Source organism: Paramormyrops kingsleyae, chromosome 16, assembly GCF_048594095.1.
Source record: "Paramormyrops kingsleyae isolate MSU_618 chromosome 16, PKINGS_0.4, whole genome shotgun sequence".
Lineage (NCBI taxonomy): Eukaryota > Metazoa > Chordata > Actinopteri > Osteoglossiformes > Mormyridae > Paramormyrops > Paramormyrops kingsleyae.
The window spans coordinates 29,286,459-29,298,441 of NC_132812.1; the positions used below are offsets into that span (position 1 = coordinate 29,286,459).

An 11,983-nucleotide genomic window follows, 5' to 3' on the forward strand; every position below is an offset into this window, starting at 1 on the left:
ACAGTTGTTTTTTATATATAAATATCAGTATATATAAGATATATAAGTGACATACTCAAAAATGCTGTAATTGTGTCTTTGACAGCTGTACTCTATCTGTGTGAATGGTGTTCACATTCTTGCACGGATTTCTTCCAGATAATCTGGTTTCTTTCCAAAGTCCAAAGAGACATAGCTGAGGTGACTCTCTGTCACTAAACACTTACTCTGCCACTATGCCCTGTGCTGGGTGGCACTGGCTATGTGCATTCTGGGATCAGCCCTAAATCCCGGCTCTGAATTGGCTGCATTCTGGAAGGTTATCTTTAAGTGGTCTACACAAACACAAATCAATGATTAATTCATTGTACTACAAAATTCATGGATAGAATGGATGGAGATTACCAAAAGTAAGCATTTTTATTTTCATTTGTGACATATATTTGTCACAAGACAAAATGAAATCAGTGGGAAGAGAGGTGTACCTCAAACTGAGGAGAAAGGGCCAGTTGTAGGTCATAAAGTGATACTTTATGGAAAGATTATGTGGAAATACTATGTGTGTTTTAATGGTTTTGACACATTGTAACAAATGAATATAACTTGAGTTCTTAATAGTACCCATATGCATTGTGTGACTGGTTTAAACCAGATGTTACATTGTTGATTGTGGTTACTCATAAAATAATTGTCCAATTATTTTTGTAAGGTTTTTATGTATAAGTTACAATGCCCATATCCTGGGAAGTTTATGTGAATGTTTTATCATGTCCTGTGTTGCCTGGGATAGGCTCCCGGCTCCGTGAAGAATCTTTTTGTTCCTCAGAAGACTTCACTGTGGTACACATACAAATTGGGCAGCATCACCTACTGATTTTAACAGCACAGACTGACTACATTGGGAATTTTTGTAGGCAAGTTAACTTGAACTTACTTAAAATGGTGATAATTATGGGTGATTTATAGGTTGCAGACACAACGGCGTGACCTTGATGCACAACGGGGAATGTGGGGTGGCAGGGCGCCTTGGTGGCTGGTTCTGAATCCCCACTGTTCTTCTCCCTTCTGGTCCTCACTTAGGTAATCCGCACGGAGCTAGCAAGCTTCTCAGGTGTAATGTAGCACTCGTGCTCCAGTGCTCCAGTGTTCCAGTGCTCCAGTGCGCAGGCTCATCTGCCGGGGGGCTGTAGAGGGAAGGAAAGGGAATTCGAATATCAGGAGTTAAGTGACCCTCGTTTGGCTCTGAATTGCCTTATCTGCATGTCATCAACGGCGACACTTCCATTTCAAACTGCATTTCAGAGGCAGTGTTGAGCTTGACGAGCCTGAAGAAGAGATGAGTTACCATGAATCTGTGAGGGCTGTCCACCCCTCTGTTCTGCTCTGGAAATGGAGATGTAATTCCATTTGCAACTAAAAAGGCTTATTCACAGTTTGGACAGTTTAGGGATGCAAATGAGGCATTTTGTGCGCTGCCTTGCCTGGAGCAATATTCAGGAAAACGGGGAAGACCCTGCAGGATTAGTGCTGAGGATCTCTTTTATTATGTAAAGAACCACCACTGAATGAGAGAGCAGGTCATCTGGGAAGAGCAGGGGGGGGGGGGGGTAACAGGATTCCCCTATTGCACCTCAATTACAATGTATTAGAGTTGTCCAGCGCACACAGACCTGTGCACAGACCGGGGCGGCACGTACCGTGCAAACACACGAAGGCACGACGCCACACTCACGCCAGCCAGCCCTCCCCAGGCCGGGAGGCTCTCGTCTAGACCCCCCACCAAAGTGGTTTGTTTACTGTTATCAGGGAGTTAAGAAGCGGAAAGTGAGTGACATGGTGGGGGGGGGGGGGGGGGGGGCACTCTGGGAAGGCCCCGCTTTCTAATTGCGCCTCATATGGAAAATGTCACAACATGGCGATGGGAGCCATTTTTCCTTGTTTAGAGCCACTGCAGAGGACAACAAAGCTGAGCTTAGGAACGGGATTTAGGCCTTTGATTCTTGGATTCCTTCCATTTTTGGCTTGAAAATTTAAACATAAATTTAAAGTGTAACAGTTTTGTTCATCTTTTGTTTTTATAAAGTTATTTATCAATCCATCCATCAATTTTCTAAATGCTTATCTTAATCAGGGTCACAGGGAAATATTATTATTTTAATATAATATATTTAGCTGAAAAATCATAAAACCTCAAAATATAAGCGAATAACATGCTTCAAAACTTCAGAAGGTCTGTTCTCTCCGGGTAACACGTATTTCAATCTGATGTGACGACTCTTTCAAATGATCCAAATTATCTTTCCCACCTTCATGAACATGGTATAGATTTAGGGAATCTCTTGTCACGCTTGGACCGCTGTGCTCAAACCATCTGATCATGAATCTCTGAACCTAGTGCAAATAATTTTGTGAATCATTTATGGGAAATTATCACCAAACAATATTAGTGACAGTGAGTTGCCGGCTGGACCGCAGCTCACACTTACAGCTTCCACTGGACGCGTGACGAAAAAGTGCCAAGAAAACCCGCCTTTGGTATAAATTTCCCCATTATGCTCGCAGACTATAAAATTCAGTGCAAGATCCTAATTGTCTACAACTGGCAGTTTTAACACTCACTAAGTGTGCAGCTGTTAAAGACAAAGTGTTCTCACATAACTGTCAGAGAGGCGAACAAAGGATTATGCATGGAGAGCCTGGCGTTGCGGCTTTACACCTAGTCAGCATTTACGTCTCAGAGCAAACAAAGGGGGCATGCTTCAGGTCCGCATAGTCAGACGCACAAGCACTCCGACACGCACACAGTTAATTAATCTCTGCAATAATAAAAAGTGACAATTTTGGAAAGTATGTAACACCTGCTGCTACTGGGTTTCAGTGTTAGTATGTTTGACATATTTAATTTGAATTTTCCATTTGCACAAGCATGGCTGTTCGATTTTACATATTATTTCTAGAATAAACGTGATTTATGATTCATGTCGTTTCTTGAATGTTTAATGATGATATTACCATCCATTTTCCAGTTACGCTGAGTCTGCAGCCTATACCACTAAGCAGAGTTCACAAAGCACAGGGCAACTTGGATGACATGCCAGTTCATTATACACTATGCTCAACTCAGGACCACCAATTTGCTGCATATTCCTGGACTGTAGGAGGACAACAGAATACCCAGAGAAAACATGGAACACACAACGGCAAAGAGATACAGACACCAGCCAGACCATAATCCCAGAGCTGTGAGGCTGCCGTACCACGCTGCCACACCACTATGCCAGCCCAATTAATCTTATTCCAGCTATTTTTCAGCTACTTTGCCTGGTCAGGGTCACCAGGGTACAGGGCACGAGGCTGGAGTACACCATGGATGGGATGCCAGTCCATCTCAGGACACACACACTACGGGGAATTTGGAGACGCCAATTAACTTCATTGGCTGCCTTTAGATGGTAGGGAAGTGTAACACGGGAAGAACATGTAAATACTACAGACAGCAGAAGCATGATTCAGAAGCTTGAGCCCCTGTGCTGCCCAATTTATGTCTCCCTTTAGTCAGATATTTAGCGCAGGCTCACAATTTATAATAAAAATAACAAAAACAACAACAACAACAATAATAAATATTATTATTTTTATTATTATTATGAATAACAATACTGATAGTAATAATAATTGTTGTTGTTGTTGTTATTGTTATTATTATTATTATTATTAGTATTATTTTGTAATGGAAACAGTAGTAAAAACCGAAAGTATTAGGGCGATAACACATCTACAACATAGTCCTGACTGGACAGATCCAAATTCTTTCGATACAAAGCGTAAAACACGGTAGGACGCGCTGGAGCTACAACAATAGAGACGGTGCTCCCCCTGCTGGTCGTTTGCGATAATTCTATTTGAGTCTTTCCCAGCGAGACTTTCGTTTCCCAGAAAGAGAAAAGCCCATTCATACCAAGCCTGCTGTAATTAAAACACCTTACCAATACTCACACAATCCGTCTGTTTCGTGGAACACACTGGAGTTTTACTGTTGATCTCTATCCTGACAGTTTTACTTGCACAGCGCAATTACAAACATTAACATTTCTAGGAAGTCTCTGGAATAAGATGACAGGGGGTCCTGGGATTAACCTTTGCCTGTGGCCTCCAATTTTCACAGATACCACATGAAGCTGCCAGAATGACAGAAGAAACAGAGAAGGACCCATGATATGTGCTGCACTAATGCTGTAAAGAGGCTCTATTTCAGCATGTCTGTTTGGTACAACTCTATAGTACATCCACTGGACTTGTGTTACTCTTCAAAGACAACATAATGCTCTTTTTACTGCAATCCACATCATCAGTCAATCCCTACAAAGCTAACCAAAAAGCGAGATTTACTGCAATTTACAGGGGGCTGGAAAAAAACGAAAAGTCTACAAATGTGTATTTTGGGGATTTCATGACCCTTACAAAGAATCTGCAAATAGTGCAACAAATGTAATTATTAGAAGGCTGAACATAAAAAAGACAGCTGACATATAGATGTTGACATCTGTACGTGGCGGAAATCAGCTGGTGTTTAACCTGAATTAGCATTAGGTTCAGTCATGGTAACTCTCTCAACCTACAGCAGAATATTCTGGAATTTATTTCACAATCTGTTAGGCGCTATCTTGTTGTGGTTGCCGGGAGGCTCTTCTGAGCGATTTTAAAGTGTTTATTGTTTTAGCGCATTAGCAGACATATGGTCAGCTGTCACACTGGCATAACCGAGTGATCAAAGGCGGGATTCATGTGTAATTGTTCCCCACTGGCATGCTACCCCGTCACGATCAAGGCATCAGCGGGTGGTAGAGGGACAGACAGGGGGATGGCTTGGAATCATAATGGAACCGTGTGAGATCCTGTCTAAAAATGAACCATGCAGCACGGCCAGAGCTCTGAGGAAACCACTTATTATGGGCTGGATATTTGAGTGTTATCAGGGAGGTGTTCAGCTGGTGCCTCTTTTGACTGTACTTTTACGTTTTTTTGAAAATATATTTAAAAAAATGTGATTTTCTATAACAAGGAACGTTAATTGGCAGGAGTTCCGCATCATCAGCGGTGACTGTAGTGCTTTGTTTTAGTGCTGTTATGCACACTTACGCTGCTCCTCTGACCACGTGGACCACCCGACACGGGGCAGCACAAAGCATGCGGTTGCCATGCCTGATCCTCGGGGCCGTAGCAGGCTGAGCCAGGGGACCGGAGCTCACCGATTGGACACTCTCCCCGCCAGTTCCCCAAGGGTAAGCGGGCCCGATGACGGGTGCAAACAGGGGCCATCAAGGCCGCACGTTCTCCTTTACTCTGCTGTCAGACCAAACTCTGCCGTTGTCATGTTGTTGAAAATTACCATAAAGCTATTGACTGTTACTTGTCACTATTTACACAGGGCTAAGTCCCCTTCATTGTTCACTTTACCACCCCCCACCCTCCTCCCCCTTGTTCCCCTCTCTTTAGATGGCTGTTGAAGACTCTTTAAGCAGACAGTGTGGAAACCAGTTGGTGCAAAAGAAGACAGAGGTTCAATAACTTTTAACAAGGTTCCTGTCTGAATTTGCTGCTAATAGGGGGGTCAAGCTCTAACTGGGGGGTTTTTATTCGCAAATTCAGGAGTGCTTAATAGGTGATGCCAGTATTAATAAGGTTAGTTCACAGGTAGGAACGAATGACTGTGGAGCGAGGCGGACTGCCCACTGTGGACCCCAGCCTCATCGCCTACGCTGCCTCTCTTAGTGACTCTTACCATTTAAGACGTTACAGGATGGATGTATCAACTGAGTCACGACGAAAATTTTTAAATCTAAAAAATATCCCAAATATCCAGTTTGGAAGGAAGGAAATTATAGAGTAAAATAAGTCTTAGGCAGTCAAAGAAAATGTTTAAGGCTGTTTATCTGGGTAGTAAGTGTATATTTGCTCAGAACAAAAAAAAAAGACAATTTAAAGACAATTTGAAAATACACAAATTAACAGTAACACAAAAAAATAAACATGAATTTCTTCTGCTCTCCTGGGGGCACCTCAGCCATTCCATGTATTTGTTGCATTTCTCCACCAGCTCGATTGATTAATTAATTAATTAATTAATTCAAGAACTCAATGAGGTATTGAGTAACCAATCAAGGTGGGGTAGCGGCCGAGTCAACAAACACATGGGTGTATTGGACGGTTGCTGCAACTACTGGGGTGACTTTAGGGGAGTTTTTGAAATGGCTTGAAATTTACACCGACATGAAGATCATTTAAAAACCATTTTCTATTACTGACTAAGACATTTGCACAGCACTGTATTTGTCATGATACTGAGACCTGTGTGTGCCTGTGAGTTTATTGACGTCTCAAAGAGAACAGGAGAATGGGCGCTAAACCGTCAGGAGATGCTGATGTAATCCACACGGCCGCGTGCCTTGGCGGAAACGTCAAACGGCCTGCTGATGTAATCCACATGGAAACGTCACATGGCCTGCTGATGTAATCCACACGGAAACGTCACATGGCCTGCTGATGTAATCCACATGGCCGCACGCGCTTGGCGGAAACGTCACATGGCCTGCTGATGTAATCCACACGGAAACATCACATGGCCTGCTGATGTAATACACACGGAAACGTCACATGGCCTGCTGATGTAATCCACACGGAAACGTCACATGGCCTGCTGATGTAATCCACACGGAAACGTCACATGGCCTGCTGATGTAATCCACACGGAAACGTCACATGGCCTGCTGATGTAATCCACACAGAAACGTCACATGGCCTGCTGATGTAATCCACACGAAAATGTCACATGGCCTGCTGATGTAATCCACACGGAAACGTCACATGGCCTGCTGATGTAATCCACACGGAATCGTCACATGGCCTGCTGATGTAATCCACACGGCCGTGCGCGCTTGGCGGAAACGTCACACGGCCTGCTCTCCGCAGGGTGGCTTTCCTTCGTTGTGCTTCCCGTCTAACTCTATTTTCTCTATTTGATTACGTAACATAAATGCCAGTTAAAGGAACTGTGAAGGTCGTGGGATTCAGGTTATACACCCCCGCAGAAAACTATCATCTGCTTAAGCAATGTATTATGTTTATTTTATAACCCCTATAAAAGCCAGAATAACAGCCTGCTGCCCGACCAACCCTTTCTATGCAGACTTGTCTTGAATGGGTTGTATTAAGCTGCATGCGTATAACGTCACAATTTTTCCGTAGTGGCCATTTCACCAGGGAATGTTGAAGACGTCATCCGTTGTTCAGTTGCAGAAAGTTCGATGTTTCTTTTCAATGTTAAAGAAAGTTTCATGTAAACAAAATGTATAGCGATTGTTCAGGACTATAAAAACTTAATTTTGTTCAGGCAAAAGGGACCGAGCCATTTCTTCATAACCATTTGAAGGAAATAATCTACCACCGCAGTTAAAAGTCTACAAATACACACGCAATTACGCACAATACCGCTTTCTTAGATTAGCTATGATAATATGTCAATTTCCCGCTTTGTTATACAGTAGGGTGCCGAGCATGCACAAACTCCAAGAAATTGTTCTAGATATGCGCTCAAAAAATAAAAACAGGACCAGTGGCTGTGACGCATGTGATCTGCAATGTCAAGTTCACAAGTCGGTTTACACAACATCAATTGCTATATAAAACTCCTACGTTTAGCTGGTACAATTTTAAATTTGTCCTTAAGAATAAAAGTAGCTAGTCTAATTTATCGCTAATGAAGTCTTCCGTATACGACAAACCACAAGACACACAGCCTGAGCATGTCTGTTGACATTAGCTAAAATGCCATAGCAGGCTTTTGAGAATTACTAAAAATTTAATCGTCTTTCTTAAACTACTTGGGTCAATGAAGTTTGTAACATTTGAAGGAAAGTATCATCCTGTTTGCAACATTCAGTAAGATTAGAGATCTTTTCTATGGAAAAGCAGCAGTACTGTCCAGCACAATGGACTTCCACTGGGTGGCGTCACAAAAGTCCCCCCTTCCGTACGTATATTAAAGCCAGCAAAGACCACAGTGCAAGGAACTGGAGGTAATAATGAACAGGCTGAATAGCATTCTTTAATGAGCTGATGTGTCCTTTTCAAGTTCAGTGAGGGATCAGCAACTTTTGGTCTCAGGAGTATGTATGTATATCTGCATGCCTGTCAAAGACTGCTGACCTCTGACCCCCTTAAAAACCACAGAGTGAGGAAAAACACCTAGTGATTTAACATACCTTTCTCTGTGCTAAGCATGTCAGCTGTAAAGGGAGGGTGATGCAAACATTATCTTCTCATGGAAAGAGGTTATTCTACAAAGCGATGAAGGACTATAGGTACATGCTTGCATTCAGGACTATTACTCACAGAGGGAGTATCACTGTCCGTAAGTAAACAGATGGCACTGTCACTCTAATGAACAAGTGGTAGGTCTACAGGTGCCCGTCCTCTCCCTGTTCCTCAGCAGCACGGAACCCGGTGTGCCACCAGAGATGTGTGATGATTAAACTATTGGACATAGGACTTATATAATTAGACTGCCTATCAGCCCATTAACACAAAAGGTTGAAAGGTGCAGTACAGTTTTATAATGGGAGGGGCTCTTTGGTGGTTAAGGGCATGGACTCACAATGCAAAGGTTCTTTGAAGGGTTGAGGTAGACTACAGTTGTACCCAGGGGTGTCGCTAAAGATTTTGGGCCCCATGAAAGCATGGAATTGTCCTAACCAGGGCTTAAAAACGAAAAAAAAAAAATCCATTCGGTTCACTCCGAGCAGAATCGATATTATAACGTTTCTGTTCTTGCGTTCCTCATTAAACAATACGTTCCGAAAACGGTTTTCTAGAAAAAATACCGGTTAATAAACGTTATTTTATTACACGGCGCAATAGATAGATAGATAGATAGTGTGTGCCTTTTAATAACATGTTTGGCATTATGTTTACAAATGATTAAACCAAATTCCGTGTTCGTGTCATTTGAACTTCTTGTCTTTAAAACCGAAAGTAAACGAGTTCACCTGGAAACTCGTTACAAATGCGCTAATAATTTTTTTAAAACAATTTTCTTGTTTGATAATACTATAGCGAAATAAGCCCCTTCAAGACCATCCGCTTAACATCCTGACCACACGGCTTAATCTGCGATAAAAACCTGTTGACTTATTCCTTACCTAATATGCATAATAGCCTATTATAGGCTATTTTCACTCAAACAAAGCAGAACTCCAGATAGTTATGATTTTACATTTAATGCATAAAAGTAAAAGAAAACGTAATGCATTGTAACATTACAATGCATTACAGATGCACAACAACAGATTTTTTTTAACATTTAACAAAACAGATCAACAACTTAAATTATAATATACCAAATAGTCTACTGGAAGACATTCTGGAGACATTTGAACATGTAGGCCTGTTGTCTTTGGCTTTTTCACTACGACCGCGTCTAGAGTCGTTTGTCTATCAGCTGCTGACCTTTTATTGCTGGTCGACTCAAAATACTGTATTTCGTTGGGTGTTTACGTTGAATGTGTCTCTGCAGGTTACCGCCATGATTCCCAGCTATTTCTGCCCCGCATCCTTTAATATTACAGATCGATTTATCAGACGATTTGTCATATAAAAAAATTGACGAAAGGGATTTTCTTTATGCAGTTAATAGATAGACAATCAGTAATTATTTTTTGTAATTTTAACTACAAGTTTTAATTAGGCTACAATAACATAAACCTAAACATACCTTTGCACATGAAACAGCCAGGTGCTTGGTAACCTTAAGCTCGTCGCATCAGAAAGGGCTCTGCTTATGACGTCTGCTTCGCGGGCATTTCACGTTGTATGCGTCACCGTCGCATTTGCGCACACAATTTGAATTCGTGTTTTTGGTCTGCCAAATTGATATAATAAAGAGAACGATAAAAAATACCGTTATTAACCGGTTAATTTGGAATTTCTGTTTCCGTTTCTGTTCAGAACGATTAAAATTGATTTTGTTTTCGTTTTTGTTTTTGTTCCTGTTCAATGTCATTTGTTTTCGTTTTTCGCTTTCGTTCCTTGAACCGGTTCAGAGCCCTGGTCCTAACCCCCCTTTACGGCGCTCCTGGTTGTACCAGGTGCTCAGGTTCTACTGCCATAGTGATGCTGGCTGAATAAAGGGCCAGATTAATGAGTCAGTTTGGATTAAAGTGGCAGCTTAGTGACCTGTCAGTAATATGAACACAAAGAAGCTGAATCCTAACACAGAGCACAATGAAAAGCTTCAATGCTATTTTTCAGCAATAAGAAAACATTTAGAAATATCTATCAGTTTGTGTCTGTCTGTCTATCTGTCTGCCTGCATGTCTGTCTGCCTGTCTGTTGGTCGGTCAGTGTGTCTGTCTGTCTTTGTCTGTGAGTCTGTGTGTCTCTCTCTATCTGTCTGCCTGTCTGTCTGCCTGTCTATCTATTTGTCTGCCTGTCTTTCTCTGTCTGTCGGTCAGTCAGTGTGTCTGTCTGTCTTTGTCTGAGTCTGTGTGTCTCTCTCTATCTGTCTGCCTGTCTGTCTCTGTGTGTCTGTCTCTGTCTGTGTGTCCGTCTGTCTGCCTGTCTTTCTGTCTCTCTCTATCTGTCTGCCTGACTGCCTGTGTGTCTGTCTCTGTCTCCCTGCCTGTCTGTGTGTCTCTGTTTGTCTGTCTGTCTGACTCTGTCTGTCTGTCTGTGCATGCATGCCTTCTGGAGGCTATTTCTACACATGGGGAATTCAGTACCATTAGCTGGATGTCTCCTATTGATGTGAGACTTGTGAAGCTCCAGTTGAGGTACTTGAGGTGATTTTCTCTCAGTGTGAGTAGCAATACCTCCCGTTGCACTGTTGTGCTGTGTGTCATCCTCTCATTCCTACATAACACGGACATCATCTCTCAACATGGTTCTCAGCTGAGGCCTGCAGGACACAGACATTGTGCTTACAGACAGATTATTTCTTTCTTCGACATCAACTCGAATTCCTATTCATTGTTCATAGAACTTTAAGGGTGGAGGAATAGTCCTTCTGATGTGGATGAACCTGGATCTGTTCTTGGCAGCTACCTGAAATGTCAAAGCCCTTTCTGTCCCATCTTAGACAGTTATTGGGAGCACCTAGTTATATACTGAAAGGGCCATGTCACCTAGCTTTCAGTAAATAGTAAAACCTAGAAGAGAAGAGTCTCCATTTGTGCACACCGCGACTGGTTCTAGTAGCTCAACACATCAGTCTTGTCTGATCTTATTAAATAACTGCTACAGACCAATGACGGTCATTATAATGAGCATTCATGTTGGGGCGTGGTGTTAGTTTGGTTGATTTCCCCAGCATATTTAGCTGAAAAATCTCTCAGTGTTACCTTTGAGACTGTGTCAGACTGTGGCTCCTTTTACAGCACTTTGTTCCTTTTTGTGATGAGGGCCATGGTCAGTTCCAACAGCCTGTGCCTTTTCTTTAACCCCCGTCGGTCAGTTCAGATGCGCAGTGCACCATGAACAACGTCTGGACTCATGGCATATGCAGAAAATATAAAAGCCAACTGGCATTCATATTCATGAGCGGCAAGTACGCCGCAGGATTCGCTCTGCCAAACTTTCATCTCTTCCGCCTGGGTGTCGTTAGGAGCCCAGAATTCCTTGGTGGCCTGAGGTGTTTCCTCAAGATATGATTTGTTAATAAAACGTGTCAAGATATTTGAAACCCTTTCTCTCTTTATAAACAGATTTACAACACAAGCGGAGCTAATTAGCAGGCTCATCTGTTCATTTTCACAAAGTTTGTGAAATTTATTCGGGAAGCTGCAAAAGGGTTTACTCACTGGTGATGACAAGTGTTAGAAATGTGAATCTAATTCCCTGATCACCATTATATTATCACAATAGAAGCTAAATGCATTACTTTCTAGCATTTTACAGTGCCAATACTGTGTGCAAACATTGACAAAGTGTCCCAAACACATCTTAAAGATCC

General features: G+C 42.2%; 1 long non-coding RNA gene across 1 annotated transcript; it reads right to left on the reverse strand.

Moving 5' to 3' along the window:
* Positions 1-240: 240 nt before the first annotated feature.
* On the reverse strand, positions 241-9,858 carry LOC111852778 (uncharacterized). Its single transcript, XR_002840316.2, has 3 exons — positions 9,749-9,858; positions 914-1,163; positions 241-814 (listed from the first exon to the last, which is right to left on the reverse strand). It is a non-coding gene; the product is annotated as an uncharacterized lncRNA (long non-coding RNA).
* Positions 9,859-11,983: the final 2,125 nt, after the last annotated feature.